At 36.2% G+C, this 7610-nt stretch overlaps 1 pseudogene; it reads right to left on the reverse strand.

The window, feature by feature from the left end:
• Positions 1-245: 245 nt before the first annotated feature.
• LOC114026593 overlaps positions 246-7610 on the reverse strand; it is a 9140-nt pseudogene continuing 1775 nt past the window's right edge.

Here is a 7610-nt window from a genome sequence, read left to right on the forward strand (position 1 = left end):
TTGCTGGGGCCTGGTCTGTGCTTGCAAGGCCTGCTCTGGACTATGCTCCACTGTCACCCTGGTGAAACCCATCTTTCCTGCCGACCTTCTAAGTTGTCTTCGGCTGTAAATTGTTTCATTCTGTCTTTTATGGGTTGTGCCATTCCAGAATTCATTTTAGAGCATTATTTAAAGGTGTTCAGAGGAGTTTTGGAAGAGCTCAGGGGAGTCCCTGCTTTTTCCCTCCCATTTTGGCTCCACTCCTCTTACAGGACTGATTTTAACAGTTCTGGCCTAACAACATAGTTTTAGCTCCTCACATGAAGAAAAGCATGACCAGTTTATCTTGTTTAAAGAGCTTTTGTACTGTACATTTCAGGAATAAGTTTTGACTTGTCATTCATAAGAGGGACAATTAATACAATAATAATATGGTGGATCAAACTCTACTGCAGAGAGCACAACTCTGATGGACTGGCCACGTTGTTCAAGTGTCAAATATATATACATATATTGAAGTAGCTCAAAAGGAACATGAGATGCAGAAATTTAGAGAATCCACCCCAAAAGTTCCCGTGGATTATTTGTGCCCTCTCTGTGGTAGAACATTCCAAGCTCATATTGGTCTGATCGCCACAGTCAGACACACTGTAACTTAACTCTACTCTAGTGATGTTATTTTGGCCCTCTTCAAGAACAAAGGGCAACAACCAACCAATACTGTGGAAATTAGAATGAAGGAGTGCTATCGACAACTTGTACAAGCTCTTCACAGCAGTCTTTGCCAGACTTTTATATGCCTTTAAAGAGATGTTACTTTTTCTCGATTTTCTTTGCTTCTAGTCTTTAGTTATTTTTTCCCAGATTTTCCAAATAAAATTTATGTTAGCTTACTAGGGCTCCTTCAAATTTTCTTATTTTCTGAGTTCCTTTTCAGACATTGGATGCTTTTTGTTTTTTTGCTAGAAATCAAATTTTGTAGGGGGGAATAATGTCTTTAATTCCATAAGAGAAATTATCACCAATTTCCCTACAATGACAGCTAAATCACGATCTTATTCCCTGAGCACAGCCTGCAATTCCTTCAGTTTCTTAATATTGGAGTCTGGATCAGATAAGATGGCAGATGCCAAGGCAGCACTTTTTTTTTTTCTCCTGTAGTTTTTCTTCTGCCTCTCAATTAAATGTTCTTCTGTGGTTAGCTTTGGCATGGGATCCTCAGCAACCACTTCCTCAAACTATTTCTTCTTGTTATTCCTCTTCATTTTTGTTAATGTTCAGAACTGTTTTCTCCCTGGTCCGTGGAACAATACTGCACTTATCTTTGAGAGAAAGCAGGTGAATTACTTCTTTTAAATCTTTCAGTAACTGCAAGTAATCTTCATACCTCATGTCCAAAAGAAGAGTTTCTTCTTCCCCCTCTGTTCTCTAAGCTCTATGTATATGCTTTCCATCCTCCAGTAGAACAGATTTCTTAGTTATATCTTTTGTAGATTGTCTAAGTTTCCTTTGTTCTTTTTGGTATTTCTTATTAGTACTTTGCTGTTTATATTTTTTTATTTTTTGATTCATTTTTAAGTTTGACTTGACTAGTTTTCAGGTTCTTCAGTGGGAACAATGGAGAAGGATACCAGTCACATGGGGTTTACCCCCATTTAATGATTAGTGGTATAATGGCCTTTCCATGTATTCTTATTCATTGGTCTTTCATTTCTATAAGTGACACTGTTGTGTAAGTATCTAAATGGTAGTCATTCACAAAAAAAAAAAATCTGTATGTAAAAATATAACTATCCCTGGGCCCAAGGATTTGGGTTCGAGTTCATTTCTGCCAGTAACACAAAATATTCACACTGGCTTTTTTTAGCTGTCTCTAATACAGGATGCTCTATCATTTGAATCAATGACTTTTCCCTAGCTGTCCATCATGCCTGGAATGTACTCCCTCACTATTTGCTCCTGGTTTCTGACTTCCTTCAAATTCAGCTAAAACTCTACCTTTAAGAAGCTATTCTAAGTTCCCTATCCTATCCTTGTCAGGGTCTTTCCTCTTAGACTACCTCCAAAAATTTATTTTACACACACAAGCAAGTATATATGTATGTATACTTAAGTGTATATGTAACATTATATGACTTGTGACCATGTATAAGTACCCTCATGGATATGTCCAGATATGGCTCACAAGGAGGCAAAAATAGATGTTTCTCCCCTCACTCTTTGCCAAGGAAGATTTTGAAGGGCCTTGCCAGAAGGGTGAGAAAAATGACTATTAATAACCAATGATTTGGGGAGATTCAAATTTCCCCCTTTTTTTTATTTTACTTTCATTTCAAGACTTCAGTCTCTGAAGGCTGAGCTAACCTTCTCCTCTATCTAGACCCCACCCACGTGGGGCAGCCATTGTGTTCCACTAGGTTTGGGTAGGGAAAATTCTTTGAATAGATTGCCCAAGACTGGCTCTAACTTAGAAGTAAATGACATAATCAAAATTCAGGTCTAACCTGTCATTGTAATATTCATTTGCTCATTAATTGTTAGCCAATCAGAGTTGATTGCCACCCAGTAAGCCCACCACCATAATTGTCTTTGGTCTAAGAGAGAGATGGTCAGCTGACCATGCTTTTATTAAGATTCTGGTGTTATGAATAAAATGATTAAATTATGCAGAAATTATGTCTCTTGAAGCTTTTTAAACGTCTCAAGGGTAAACAGGAAGATGGGTCCAGAGGCTGGCCTCTATACTCTCCTCAGAAAGAGAGTATACCATGCTAAAATTGCATTTATTTGCTCCCTTAAATATTTATTCTAGGGGATATAATTTTTAGATTCAAGTTGCACTCCTGATCACTATCCCTTAGCAGGGAAAGAGTACATCGAACTATATATCCAAGTCTTGATGCCCTTCCCACCAATGACAATTCCACAATGAACTTACATAGTGAATAAAAAAATAATCCATTTATCTTGTGTGTGGTTTGCCCTTTGTTCTCAAGGAGGACCATGATATCAGGGAAATGATGACATGACTTGGAATTGAATTTGATCTGAGTAAGGGAGGGCTGTGCAAAGTCACCAGCCTCACTTTCTCCTCCAGAGCATGTGGGTGCAGTGGCCAGATATCAATCAGGACAACTGGAGATGGGCCAGGATGCAGTAAGGGATCTTGTTCCTTTTAAGCTAAGGTTCTTTTTTTTTTTGTGAGGCAGTTGGGGTTAAGTGACTTGCCCAAGGTCACACAGCTAGTACGTGTCAAGTGTTTGGTCTGAGGCCGGATTTGAACTCAGGTCCTCCTGACTTCAGGGCCGGTGCTCTATCCACTGCACCACCTAGCTGCCCCCAGCTAAGGTCTTTTCAAGCCTTAAACCTAAATCCATTTATATAAACATAGCAAAACAGAAATGTAGAAAGTATACTTATGAAAATAATAGGTAATACACAAAGGGGAGTGAACTCTTATATTAGGAATGAGATATCTCAGCCCTACCAAGAGAATCTCAGATCTCACCCAAGTTGAAATTTTCCAAAGTCTCATTAGCATTGTGAATTATCATCTCTGTGATATGAGACAATTTGGTGTTGTTGTTTAGTTGTTTCCAATCATGTCCTCACTGTCTTTCTTGATTACTTCCACATGTAGTTAAATGAGCATTGACTTTTCAAATGATTCCATTTTTAAATAATGAGGGATGACTGAGTATTGATTTGAATATTATTCCTAGAGAAAGAGGAGAAAAAGGTTGAGTGGAGGGGAGGAGGGAAGAGAGGAAGGAAGCAAATAAGTATTTATTAAATACTTACTATATTGCAGGCATTGGTGTTAGCACTTTGTGTATCTTAAGTGTCACAGTGGATAGAGCATAGGGTCTGAAATCAGGAAGACTCATCTTCCCAACTTCAAAACTGGCCTCAGATACTTACCAGCTATGTGACCCTAAGCAAGTTACTTAACTTATTTGCCTCAGTTTCTTCATCTGTAAAATGACCTGGAGAAGGAAATGGCAAACTACTCCAGTATCTCTGCCAAGAAAACATCAAGTGAGGTCATGAACTGTCAAATATGACCGAACAACTAACACTTTGAACATATTATTTAATTTGGTCTCATAACAACTCTTGGAGGTAGTTGCTATTATTATCCCAATTTTACATTTGAGTAAACTGAGGCAGACAAAGGTTAAGTAACTTAGGTAGGGTCATAGAGCTAGAAAATGCAGGAGACTGGATTTGTTTTCATGTTTTTTCTGAGATCCTCAGGTCTTCCAGGTCCAGCTCTCTTCACTATGACAAATATGTAATTGACAGGTAATCTGGCATACAATGAACTGCCATGTTGTACTGACTACATGTCTATCACTGAATCCAGAAAGACCTGGGTTGTCAAGTGTCAGTATTCACCAAATCTATACCTTCATTCATTTAGAATGCGAAACAGGAAGATTTTATTTTCTTAACTTTGTTGTTGTTATTGTTCAGTCAATTTAATTTAATTAGCTGTGAAACAGAAGCAAAAGTTAAATCCTGAACTAAAAAAAGATACAGTATATAGTTTCATTCACAAGCATTGTAATTATTTAGAAGTCAAGCAACTGAATTTATTTTGAATTAATTCGTTAACCATAAGACAATGAAATGGAAAAATGTGTACAATACGTACAATGCTTCATAAGCCCATTTAGGGTTTTTTGTTTTTTGGTTTTGTTTTTTTTTTACAAAGATACTAGAGAGTTTTTTGTTTATTTGTATGTTTTGTTTTGTTTTTTGACATTTCCTCCTCCAGCTCAAATGAGCCAAACAAGATTAAGTGTCTTGCCCTAGGTCAGACAGCTAGTAAGTGTCTGAGGCCAGATTTGAATTTGGGAAGATAAGTATTCCTGATTTCAGACCTGGCACTCTATCCACCATGCCACCTAATTGCCCTTAGTTTCTCAATTAATTAATCACAAAGCTCTTCACACTATATGTCTGCATTCATACTACTGCATATTTAGCATAGTCATTACTAATTCCCACATTTCTCCTATCAAATGAGACATTTCATATTTAGCAATTCTGACACAAAATTTTATACAATGAAAGTCTTGATGTCATATAGGACGTGGGGGATAACTTTGTTTTTGTTCAATTAATCATTTTATTTTCTTAGAAAAACTATCTTTTGCCAACTTATTCAGCAGGTACACTTTCAAGATATTTCTCTCCTCTTTCTTTCACTCCCTCCTTTCTTCCCTTTTTCCATTTCATTCTGTCTTATGGTTAACGATTTAATTCAAAGCAATTTCAGTTGCTTGTCTTCTAAATAATTACAGTGCTTGTGAATGAAATTATATATTGTATCTTTTTAGTTTAGGATTTAACTTTTGCTTCTGTTTCGCTGCTAATTAAATTAAATTATTTTTGCTTATACTTGTTTCAGATGCCCTATTGGAGTGCATCCTCAAACCAATAATATATTTATCTATCACAAAGTTGTGTTATTTCACTTTCTAAAATCAGATGCAAAAAAGACAATTTAATTTAAATTTAATTCCTGAAAATTTTAAACAAGTAACTATGAAATTTTTAAAAATTATTTTAACTTTTTAAAACTTGGCATTTGTTTGGGAACCAGCTTATAGTTCATTTTAAATGAATATGATGTTGAAATGAGTAGTGTTGAGAATTATAACAGACTACTTATAATTTCTAAACAAAGATTGCTCAACTTTCTTTATAAATTTCATGTCCAAATATAGCATAGAGTGTGACAATGAAATGCATCCATGATTCTATATGGACTTTTAGTGACAGTGGTAAACTGTGCTTCTGGCAAGATTTGACATGCAACAACTTAAATTTGACATAATTTTTGTATACTGTATTAAATAATCAGTGTACTATATTCACTGTTGATTGGATTGGATGTAGACTTATGCCAAGAAAAGCTTCTTAGGTTTTAGAGCTATCCAAAAATGGAATGGGCTACATCTAGGAGATCTTCAAAAACAACTAGAAGCCCATTTTTTATATGCATTTTATTTGAGGGGGTGGCATCCTCTTTTGGAATATAAGTAGAATAATATAGCACTGAGTATTTTTGAACTCTGAACTTCCATGATCCTGAGTATTGGAATTAAAGGAAGAATCCTTGAGGCTGAGTCTTGCCCTTACTACTTATGGGATATGTGCCCTTATTCTGTACAATTTTTCTTATCTATATGAATGCTTGTGTGCATATGTATTTGAATATATACTGTAACTATATGTATTTATATTACATATATAATTCTCAATTTTCCTTTCTTGCCCTAATCTCTCTGCTGACCTCTAATCCCACATCTCCAACTATCTTTCAGACATCTTGAATTGGATGTCCAGTAGACATCTTAAATTCAATATATCCAAAACAGAACTCATTATGTTTCCCCTTAAACCACTCCTCCCTCCTATCTTCCCTATTACTGTAGAAGACAAGATCATCCCCCAAGTCCTTCAAGCTCACAGCCTAGGAATCATATTGGATTCCAAACCATGCCTCATATCCAAACTATTGCCAATGTCTGCCAATTTTACTTTTGCAACATTTGCAGAATATGTTACCTTCTCTCCTCTGACATAGCCATCACTCTAGTGCGGGCCATTATCACCTCATTCCTCAATTACTATAATAGTCTGCTGTTGGGTCTGCCTGCCTGAAATCTATTCCCAATCTAATCCATTCTCCTTTTAGCCACTAAACTGATTTTCTTAAAATCTGATCACATAACTACCTCCTACTCAGTAATCTCTAGTGGTTTTCTATTGCTTCCAGAAACAAATACAAAATCTTCTGTTTGGTATTCAAAGCCTTCTTAGCCTATCCTCTCCTATCTTTCCAGTCTTCTTACACCTTGCTCCCTACCACATACTCTTCAATCCAATAACACTGGCCTCCTGGCTATTCAAGAAACAAAACACTCCACCTTTTAACTCTAAGCATTATTTCTAGCTGTCTGTACATCATGACTGGAATTCTCTCCCTCCTCTACTCTGACTACTGACCTCCTTGGCCTCCTTTAAGTCTTAACTAAAATCCCACCTCTTACAGGAAGTCTTTCCCAACCCATCTTAATTCAGGTGTTTTCTTTCTGTTAATTATTTCCTATTTATTTTGTATATAGCTTGCTTTGCATATATTTGTTTGTATGTTGTCTCCACCATTAAGTTGTAAGATCTATGAAGGCAGGGGCTTTATGCTTCTTTTTGTAACTCCAGCACTGAAAACAGTGCCTGGCACATAGTAGGTGCTTAATAAATGCTTATTGAATCAAATTGAATACATATGTATGCATGTATATGTATATATACACACACATACATACACAGAGGGGTTATCACTTGTACTTTCTATTTTATATGTTTATTTATATATGTATGTTTCTTGAAACCTGGGACTATTTCTTTTTGTTTTTATACCCATAGGGTCAAAAGCAAGTTCTTGTTGATAGTTTAATGGAACAAATAATAAATCTTCCTCAATTTACAGGCATTTAAAAAAATCACTTATTTTATTTTGAGTTCCAAATTCTCTCTCTCTCTCTCTCTCTCTCTCTCTCTCTCTCTCTCTCTCTCTCTCTCTCTCTCTCTCTCTCTCTCACACACACACACACACA

The sequence above is a fragment of the Vombatus ursinus genome, unplaced genomic scaffold (assembly GCF_900497805.2).
Source record: "Vombatus ursinus unplaced genomic scaffold, bare-nosed wombat genome assembly UNPS02014841.1, whole genome shotgun sequence".
Classification (NCBI taxonomy): Eukaryota; Metazoa; Chordata; class Mammalia; order Diprotodontia; family Vombatidae; genus Vombatus; species Vombatus ursinus.